Raw genomic sequence first — 11172 nt, forward strand, 5'->3', positions numbered from 1 at the left:
CAGCGTGTTTGTTCTTTGTTAATTATAAAGTTGTTGGAGTTCGGGGAAAGGAAAGAATGGTGGAAATACAATTGAGAATCATCCAATCAGCTTTCAAAGAGTCTGCGCCCTTTCCAATTGGAGAAAGCCATGTGATTGGTGACCAATGGGGGTAGAGATTTGAAGGGGGGAAGCAGGCAATTGGAGGGTAGAGGTGACATGATAAAACTCCAGGATTGTGAAAGCCACGGGGACATCAGTACACAGGGGACATAGCAGGAGTAGACCACTCGGCCCATCAAACCTGCTCTGCCATCCAATACCACCATGGCTGACTTTTGGTTTCAGCTCCACTCTACCGACTGCTCCCCATATCCCTTAATTCCCCGAGAGACCAAAAATCTGTCTGTCCCAGCCTTAAATATATTCAACGATGGAGCAACCATAGTGCTCTGGGTTAGAGAATTCCAAAGGTTCATAATTCCATTCAGGTGAAGTTATTCCTCCTCATCTCAGTCCTAAATGATCGGCCCCTTATCCTGAGACTGTGCGCTGGCATTTTAGATTCCCCGAACAGGGGTAACAATCTCTCAGTGTTCACCCTGTCAGGTCCCTTCAGAATCTTGTCGGGTTCAATGAGATTGCCTCTCATTCCTCTAAACTCCAGAGAATATCGACCTCGCGTCATAGGACAACCCTCTTGTGCCAGGGACCAATCCAGTGAACCTTTGCTGGACTACCTCCAGTGTCACTATATCCTTCTTTAAACATGGAGGCCAAAACAAAGAAACAAAGAAGAACAAAGAACAATACAGCACAGGAACAGGCCCTTCGGCCCTCCAAGCCCGCGCCGCTCCCTGGTCCAAACTAGACCATTCTTTTGTATCCCTCCATTCCCACTCTGTTCATGTGGCTATCGAGATAAGTCTTAAACGTTCCCAGTGTGTCCGCCTCCACCACCTTGCCCGGCAGCGCATTCCAGGCCCCCACCACCCTCTGTGTAAAATACGTCCTTCTGATATCCGTGTTAAACCTCCCCCCCCTCACCTTGAACCTATGACCCCTCGTGAACGTCACCACCGACCTGGGAAAAAGCTTCCCAGGTCGGAAAACTGCACGCAATATTCCAGATGTGGTCTCACCAAAACCCTGCACAGCTATAACAAACTTCTTTACTCTTATACTGCAATCCTCTTGCAGTAATGGTCAACATTGCCCTCCTAATTGCTTGCTGTACCTGCACGCTAACTTTCTGTATCCTTCTACAAACAAACCCACTTTCTTTGAAAATCAATACTTTGCCTTTTGGAAATCCAGGTATACCACATCTACTGGTTCCCCTTTATCTATCCTACCAGTTACATCCTTAAAAAACACTAATGAATTTGTGAAACATGACTTTCCTTCATTAATACCACTCTGGCTTGTTCTAATCATATACTGTTCTCAGTGCATCATTAAGACTCCCTTAATAATAGATTCAAGCATTTACACAACAACTGATGTCAGGCTAACTGGCCGGTAATTCATCGCTTTTGTTCCTTCTTTATTAAAAAGTGGTGTCTCATTTGCAAACTTACAAGTTAATAGGATCAGTACCAAATCGAAGTAACTTTAGAAAATCATGATGAGCACATGTGTCAGCATTTACAGGGCATATCTTAGTTTCCAATCGTTACTTTTAAGAACATAAGAACTAGGAGCAGGAGTAGGCCATCTGGCCCCTCGAGCCTGCTCCGCCATTCAATAAGATCATGGTTGATCTTTTTGTGGACTCAGCTCCACTTACCCACCCGCTCACCATAACCCTTAATTCCTTCACTGTTCAAAAATCTATCTTTGCCTTAAAAACATTCAATGAGGTAGCCTCAACTGCTTCACTGGGCAGGGAATTCCACAGATTCACAACCCTTTGTGTGAAGACGTTCCTCTTCATCTCAGTCCTAAATCTGCTCCCCCTTATTTTGAGGCCATGCCCCCCAGTTCTAATTTCACTTGCCAGAGGAAACAATTTTCCTGCTTCTATCTTATCTATTCCCTTCATAATCTTATATGGTTCTGTAAGATCTCCCCTCAGCCTTCTGAATTCCAATGAGTATAGCCCCAGCCTACTCAGTCTTTCCTCATAAGCCAACCCTCTCAACTCTGGAATCAACCTAGTGAATCTCCTCTGCACCCCCCTCCAGTGCCAGTATATCCTTTCTCAAGTAAGGAGACCAAAACTGTACACAGTACTCCAGGTGTGGCCTCACCAGCACCTTATACAGCTGCAACATAATCTCACTGTTTTTAGGCCAACTATCCTCTATTCTACTACTGGGTTCATGTCGATTGGTGGAGTCAAAACTAAGACACAGCAGGTTTCTCTGCTGGGAGAGTTAATTGACTCAGGTCACAGTCAACATTACTCCAATCCCCAGTGTCCCAGCTATCTCCATTTTTGGGGATACGAATACCTATCACCTGTTTAACAATGTAATTGCCATTAAACCTTAACAATGTTTTAGTAACAGTTTGACACAGTGAAGGAATGGTGATATACTTCCAAGTTAAGATGGTGTGTGACTTGGAGGGGAACTTGAAGGTGATGGTGTTTCCACGTATCTGCTGTTGTCCTTCTAGATGGTAGAAGTTGCAGGTTTGGAAGGTGCTGTCGAAGGAGCCTTGGTGAGTTGCTGCAGTGCGTCTTGTAGATGGTACACACGGCTGTCACTGCGTGTTGGTGGTGTAGAGGGTGAGTATTTAAGGTGGTTGAGAATATAAAGACTGACAAATCCCCAGGGCCTGATGGAATCTATCCAAGGCTGCTCAGGGAGACGAGAGGTGAAATCGTTGGGCCTCTGACGCAAATCTTTGTCTCGTCACTGGACACAGGTGAGGTCCCAGAGGATTGGAGGATAGCCAATGTGGTCCCGTTATTTAAGAAGGGTAGGAAGGATAACCCGGGTAATTATAGGCCGGTGAGCTTGACGTCTGTGGTGGGGAAGTTGTTGGAGAAGATTCTTAAAGATAGGATGTATGCGCATTTAGAAAGGAATAAACTCATTAACGATAGTCAACATGGTTTTGTGAGAGGGAGGTCATGCCTCACGAACCTGGTGGTGTTTTTTGAAGAAGTGACCAAAATAGTTGACGAAGGAAGGGCCGTGGATGTTGTCTATATGGACTTTAGTAAAGCATTTGACAAAGTCCCTCATGGTAGGCTAGTGAAAAAGGTTGGATCCCATGGGATAAAGGGGGAGGTGGCTAGATGGGTGGAGAACTGGCTTGGTCATAGAAGACAGAGGGTGGTAGTGGAAGGGTCTTTTTCCGGCTGGAGGTCTGTGACTAGTGGTGTACCGCAGGGCTCTGTATTGGGACCTCTGCTGTTTGTGATTTATATAAATGATCTGGAAGAAGGAGTAACTGGGGTGATCAGTAAGTTTGCGGACGACACAAAACTGGCAGGACTTGCAGACAGTGAGGAACATTGTCAGGGGCTACAGAAGGATATAGATAGGCTGGAAAGTTGGGCAAGGAAATGGCAGATGGAGTTCAATCCTGATAAATGCGAAGTGATGCATTTTGGTGGGAATAATGTAGGGAGGAGCTACACGATAAATGGAAGAACCATAAAGGGTGTAGAGACGCAGAGGGACCTGGGTGTGCAAGTCCACAGATCTTTGAAGGTGACGTCACAGGTGGAGAAGGTGGTGAAGAAGGCATATGGCATGCTTGCCTTTATAGGACGGGGCATAGAGTATAAAAGTTGGGGTCTGATGTTGCAGATGTATAGAACGTTGGTTCGGCCGCATTTGGAATACTGCGTCCAGTTCTGGTCACCACACTACCAGAAGGACGTGGAGGCTTTGGAGAGAGTACAGAGGAGGTTTACCAGGATGTTGCCTGGTATGGAGGGGCTTGGTTATGAGGAGAGATTGGGGAACTGGGGTTGTTCTCCTTGGAAAGACGGAGGATGAGGGGAGACTTAATAGAGGTGTATAAAATTATGAAAGGCATAGATAGGGTGAACGGTGGGAAGCTTTTCCCCGGGTCGGTGGTGACGTTCACGAGGAGTCATAGGTTCAAGGTGAAGGGGGGGAGGTTTAACACAGATATCAGAAGGACATATTTCACACAGAGGGTCGTGGGGGCCTGGAATGTGTTGCCGGGCAAGGTGGTGGAGGCGGACACACTGGGAACGTTTAAGACTTATCTAGACAGCTATATGAACGGAGTGGGAATGGAGGGATACAAAAGAGTGGTCTAGTTTGGACCAGGGAGCGGCGCGGGCTAATTGTTCCTGGTTTCTCGTTTCAAGGCTTCATTCTATGATCATCTTGCTGGTGCCAGTACAGAGTGAGACTGCGGATAGTTGGGAACCTGTCTCGGGGGCAGGGAATTCATATGGTGTTCGTGGAAGTGGAAATGACTAGGGTTGGGAAGCATTTTCCGATCGGGGCCATTGTGATCTCCTGGACTCGTTTCGATCGCCTCAGGGGGTCGGAGACGAATTTCCCAGATTTTTTTTCCCCATATTGGCCCTGGGGTTTTTCACTCTGGGTTTTCGCCTCTCCCTGGAGATCACATGGTCTGGAATGGGGGGGTGGGGGTGAGTTAATAGGTTGTAATGAACAAAGCATCGTAGCTGTGAGGGACAGCTCGGTGGATAGGATATTGGTATGTAGATAGGCTGGAAAATTGGGCGGGGATCCTGGATTCAGGTTTCAATCCTGGACCGGGGAGCGGCGCGGGCTTGGAGGGCCGAAGGGCCTGTTCCTGTGCTGTATTGTTCTTTGTTCTTTGTTCTTTGTTTGTGGTGGATAGGGTGAAAAGCAAATTATTGCGGATGCTGGAATCTGAAACAAATTCAGAAAATGCTGGATAATCTCAGCAGGACTGACAGCATCTGTGGAGAGAGAATCGAGACAACGTTTCATTCAGACTCACAACAATGGCTCAATTGTCAGTATTTACAGGGGGTCCCCGGGGAGTGTGTCAGTATTTACAGGTGGATCCTGGGGGGTGTGTCAGTATTTACAGGGGGTCCCCGGGGGTGTGTCAGTATTTACAGGTGGATCCTCCGGGGTGTGTCAGTATTTACAGGGGGATCCCTGGGGAGCGTGTCAGTATTTACAGGAGGTCCCCGGGGAGTGTGTCAGTATTTACAGGGGGATCCCTGGGGAGTGTGTCAGTATTTACAGGAGGTCCCCGGGGAGTGTGTCAGTATTTACAGGTGGATCCTGGGTGGTGTGTCAGTATTTACAGGAGGTCCCTGGGGAGTGTGTCAGTATTTGCCGGGGGGTCCCTGGGGAGTGTGCCAGTGTTTACAATGGGGTGCCCAGGGGGTGCGTCAGTATTTACAGGGGGTCCCCGGGGAGTGTGTCAGTATTTACAGGGGGTTCCCGGGAGTGTGTCAGTCTTTACAGGTGGATCCTCGGGGGTGTGTCAGTATTTACAGAGGGGTCCCCAGGGAGTGTGCCAGTGTTTACAGGGGCGTCCCTGGGGAGTGTGTCAGTATTTACAGGCGGTCCCAGGGGAGTGTGCCAGTGTTTACAGGGGGGTGCCTGGGGAGTGTGTCAGTATTTACAGGGGGTCCCTGGGGAGTGTGTCAGTATTTATAGGGGGGTCCCCGGGGGAGTGTGTCAGTATTTACAGGTGGATCCTGGGGGGTGTGTGAGTGTTTAGGGGGGGGGTCCCTGGGGAGTGTGTCAGTATTTACAGTGGGGTCCCCCGGGAGTGTGTCAGTATTTACAGGGGGTCCCTGGGGAATGTGTCATTATTTGCAGGGGGTCCCTGGGGAGTGTGTTAGTATTTGCAGGGGGTCCCTGGGGAGTGTGTCAGTATTTGCAGGGGGTCCCTGGGGAGTGTGTCAGTATTTGCAGGGGGTCCCTGGGGAGTGTGTCTGTATTTACAGGAGGTCCCTGGGGAGTGTGTCAGTATTTACAGGGGAGTCCCCGGGGAGTGTGTCAGTATTTACAGGGGAGTCCCTGGGGAGTGTGTCAATATTTACAGGGGGTCCCCGGAGGAGTGTGTCAGTATTTACAGGGGAGTCCCTGGGGAGTGTGTCAGTATTTACAGGGGGTCCCCGGAGGAGTGTGTCAGTATTTACAGCTGGATCCTGGGGGGTGTGTGCGTGTTTACAGGGGGGGTCCCCAGGGGAGCGTGTCAGTATTTACAGGGGGTTCCTGGGGAGTGTGTCAGTATTTACAGGGGAGTCCCCGGGGAGTGTGTCAGTATTTACAGGGGGTCCCCGGAGGAGTGTGTCAGTATTTACAGGGGAGTCCCCGGGGAGTGTGTCAGTATTTACAGGGGAGTCCCTGGGGAGTGTGTCAGTATTTGCAGTGGGATCCTGGGGAGTGTGTCAGTATTTACAGGGGGTCCCCGGAGAGTGTGTCGGTATTTACAGGGGGGGCCCAAGGGGAGTGTGTCAGTATTTACAGGGGGTCCCAAGGGGAGTGTGTCAGTATTTACAGGGGGTTCCTGGGGAGTGTGTCAGTATTTACAGGGGAGTCATAGAATCATAGAATCATAGAAACCCTACAGTGCAGAAGGAGGCCATTCGGCCCATCGAGTCTGCACCGACCACAATCCCACCCAGGCCCTACCCCCACATATTTACCCGCTAACCCTCTAACCTACACATCCCAGGACTCTAAGGGGCAATTTTTTAACCTGGCCAATCAACCTAACCCGCACATCTTTGGACTGGGGTGTGTGTCAGTATTTACAGGGGGTCCCCGGGGAGTGTGTCAGTATTTACAGGGGAGTCCCTGGAGAGTGTGTCAGTATTTACAGGGGGGGCCCGGGGAGTGAGTCAGTATTTACAGGGGGTCCCTGGGGAGTGTGTCAGTATTTACAGGGGGATCCTGGGGAGTGCGTCAGTATTTTCAGGGGGTCCCCGGGGAGTGTGTCAGTATTTACAGGGGGTCCCCGGGGAGTGTGTCAGTATTTACAGGGGTCCCTGGGGAGTGTGTCAGTATTTTCAGGGGGTCCCCGGGGAGTGTGTCAGTATTTTCAGGGGGTCCCCGGGGTGTGTATCAGTATTTACAGGGGGGTCCTGGGGACTATGTCTGTATTTACAGGGGGGTCCCCCGGGAGTGTGTCAGTATTTACAGGGGGGTCCCCGGGGAGTGTGCCAGTATTTACAGGGGGGGTCCCCGGGGAGGTGTCAGTGTTTACAGAGGGTCCCCAGGAGGAGCTTGTCGGTATTTACAGGGGGTCTCGGGGAGGGGTGGGGGGAGTGTGTCAGTATTTACAAGGGCAGATCCCTGGAGAGTATTTACAGCGGGTCCCCGGGGGGAGAGGGGGGAAGGGGGGGGGGGCGGTTGGAGGGAGGGGGGGCGGGGGTTGGTGGTGGCGGGGCAGTGCTTCAGTATTTACAAGGGGGGGTTCCCTAGGGAGTGTGTCGGGATTTGCAGGGGGATCTCCAGGGATGTGTTGGCTGTTACAATGTTAGCATTCATGTCGAGAGGGCTAGAATACAAGAGCAGGGATGTACTTCTGAGGCTGTATAAGGCTCTGGTCAGACCCCATTTGGAGTATTGTGAGCAGTTTTGGGCCCCGTATCTAAGGAAGGATGTGCTGGCCTTGGAAAGGATCCAGAGGAGGTACACAAGAATGATCCCCGGAATGAAGAGCTTGTCGTATGAGGAACGGTTGAGGACTCTGGGTCTGTACTCGTTGGAGTTTAGAAGGATGAGAGGGGGACCTTATTGAAACTTACAGGATACTGCGAGGCCTGGATAGAGTGGACGTGGAGAGGATGTTTCCACTGGTAGAAAAAACTAGAACCAGAGGGCACAACCTCAGGCTAAAGGGACGATCCTTTAAAACAGAGATGAGGAGGAATTTCTTCAGCCAGAGAGTGGTGAATCTGTGGAACTCTTTGCCGCAGAAGGCTGTGGAGGCCAGGTCATTGAGTGTCTTTAAGACAGAGATAGATAGGTTCTTGATTAATAAGGGGGTCAGGGGTAATGGGGAAAAGGCAGGAGAATGGGGATGAGAAAAATATCGGCCATGATTGAATGGCGGAGCAGACTCGATGGGCCGAGTGGTCTATTTCTGCTCCTATGTCTTATGGTCTATTTACAGGGGGTGTCCCCGGGGGAGTGTGCCAGTATTTACAGAGACATGCAGTGAGTGTGTCTGTGTTTATGATGAAGGGGATTGGGCGGGGTACGGTGTAGCCATTATAAGCCGCCACTATTAGGTTTACTCAAAAGTGCACACAGTATCCAATGAGAACCTAAGTGGACAAGATAGAGGAAGGGTTCTTTTGTCACATGAGGTTCTTGTTCATCCTTTCGCTGTGACAGTATTTGAAGACCGTGTATTCTGGACTGATGGAGAAAATGAAGCTACTTATGGAGCCAACAAAGTCACAGGAGTAGATGTAGTCCTCCTTGCTTCAAACGTTAATGAACCTCAAGAGATCGTAATTTAGTGGATGCTCGAGAGAACAGAATGCGAGGAGCAGTGAGATCCCGAAGGGTTGTGGGGCGAGAGGAGACGACAGGGGTAGGGGGGATGAGTCCATGGATACAAATTGTAAAGCTCAGGTGTTGCTGAATTGGAAGGCAGTGTAGCTCCGTGTGGGGAATGGGTGCGAAATAAGGAATAAAATGGAAATCTGTGTATTGTGAAAGCAATTCCTTTGAATGCTGTCAGGGTCTAATGTTTAAACCCAGGGCCATGAAGCCACTATTGTAACAAGGTTTGCTGATTCTATTCTAACCGAGTGCCCTTGATAAATGTGTTGTTTCTGATAATTAATCTGGTTGAAGGGTGAGCCACCGAGATCAGACTTTTCAAATATTCAGCTCCTTCCCCGGATGAAATACCTAAAACTTCCCTTTTTGTCCATCACCACTTTCAGAGCCATTTCAGAATTCACCCATTCTCCAATATTCACGGTGGCACAGTGGTTAACACTGCTGCCTCACAGCGCCAGGGACCCGGGTTCGATTCCTGGCTTAGGTCACTGTCTGTGCGGAGTCTGCACGTTCTCCCCGTCTCTGCGTGGGTTTCCTCCGGGTGCTCCGATTTCCTCCCACATTCTGAAAGATGTGCTGGTTAGGTACATTGACCCTAACAGGTCCAGGAGTGTGGCGACTCAGGGATTTTCGCAGTAACTTCATTGCAGTGTTCATGTAAGCCTCCATGTGACACGAAGAAATAAACTTACACCCCCCAACCTCCCCCACCCACACCCCACAGGAGTGATCCCCCTGTCCTCCCCAGCAATGTCAGCTACAGAACCCTCCAATTCCATGAGGGTAGTGATCTCTGCCGTCCCTCCCTGGGTGTGGGCTCACTACACTTGGCCTGTATGAGGATGGAAGAAAGGCATTTGACCAGAGCGATTAAGCAAAGATTAGGTTCAATACATGTCCCCTGTGTGTGATTTGCTCTACACAAAAGAGCCAGAGGATGGAGCCCTATCACTATAACCCCACACATTTACCAATTCACCTAACCTGCACATCATGGTGCATTAAGGGGCGATTTAGCACGGCCAATCCATCTAACCTGCACATCTTTGGACTGTGGGAGGAAACCGGAGCACCCGGAGGAAACCCACGCAGACACAGGGAGAATGTGCAAACTCCATACAGACAGGGAATTGAACCCCGATCTCTGTACAGCGGTGCTAACCACTGTGCCATGTACTGCTACATGATGCCATGATGAGAGGTCGATTGTGGGGGCAGTTGAGAGATGAGTTACCCTGGCTACCCTCTGAGAGAAGAAATCCCTCCCCATCTCAATCTTCAAGGGGTGAACCCCTCACTCTGAGATTCTGCCTTCTGGTCCTAGGCTCTCGCACAAGGGCGGCACGGTGGCACAGTGGTTAGCACTGCTGCCTCACAGCGCCAAGGACCCAGGTTCGATTCCCGGCTTGGGTCACTGTCTGTGTGGAGTCTGCACGTTCTCCCCGTGTCTGTGTGGGTTTCCTCCGGGTGCTCTGGTTTCCTCCCACAGTCCGAAAGACGTGCTGGTTAGATGCATTGGCCATGCTAAATTCTCCCTCAGTGTACCCGAAACAGGCACCGGAGTGTGGCGACTAGGGGATTTTCACAGTAACTTCATTGCAGCGTTAATGTAAACCTACTTGTGACACTAATAAATAAACTTTAAAAAACTGTAAAACAACTTCTGATCATCTACCCTGTCAATCCCACTGAGAATCCTGTACGTCTCAATTCTTCTAAACTCCGATGAGTACAGGGCAACCTACTCAACCTCTCCTCATAAGAAAATCCCTCCCTACTCGGAATCAACCTCGTGACCCTTCTCTGGACTGCCTCCAATACCAATACATCTTTCCTTCGATAAGGGTACCAAAACTGTGGGGAGTGAATCTGTGGAATTCTTTATCACAAAGGGCTGTAGCAACTGGGTCATTAAGTATGTCCAAGGCTGAGATGGAGAGATATATAATCAGTAAGGGAATCGAGGGTTATGGGGATCAGGGGGTAAAGTGGAGTTGGTGACTATCATATCAGGTCAGCCACGATCTCACTGAATGACAGAGCAGACTGGATGGGCCGAATGGCCTACTTCTGCTCCGACATCTTATTGGCTTGTTGAAACCCACGCTTGCTAGCTTAAAGATGCCCAGAGCGCCTATAAAATACAAGTTTCTTTTTCACCCATTTGGAGGAGCGCTCAGCAGTGCCACATTCTTATCTTGGTTCTTCGACTCAAAGCCTATGATGGTTGGCCAGGAGTTTTATTCATGGACCACCACGCACTGTGCTGGAGCCCCAACTGCCCCTGGAACAGTTTGGAGTTCTCTAACTGACTCCTTTTCTGGGTCAGACTTGCAATTGCAAACGGAATTTGCAGGATTTTGGGGTCATCAGTGCTGCCACCATGTTACATATTAGAACATGGGAACAAGCCCTTCAGCCGAACATGACACCAAATTAAACTAATCCCTTCTGCCTGCCCTCGGTCCATATCCCTCTATTCTTTGCATATTCATCTGCTTATCTAAAAGCACCTTAAACGCCCCTATCGTATCTGCCTCCACCACACCTGGCAGCGCGTTCCAGACACCTATCACACTCCGCGTAAAGAACTTGCCCCTCACATCTCCTTTGAACTTCCCCCCTCTCACCTTAAGTGCGTGCCCCCTAGTTTTAGACATTTCAACTCTGGGAAAAAGATTCTGACTGTCAACCCTATCTGTGCCTCTCATCATTTTAT

This window comes from Mustelus asterias, chromosome 14 (genome assembly GCF_964213995.1).
Source record: "Mustelus asterias chromosome 14, sMusAst1.hap1.1, whole genome shotgun sequence".
Taxonomy (NCBI): Eukaryota; Metazoa; Chordata; class Chondrichthyes; order Carcharhiniformes; family Triakidae; genus Mustelus; species Mustelus asterias.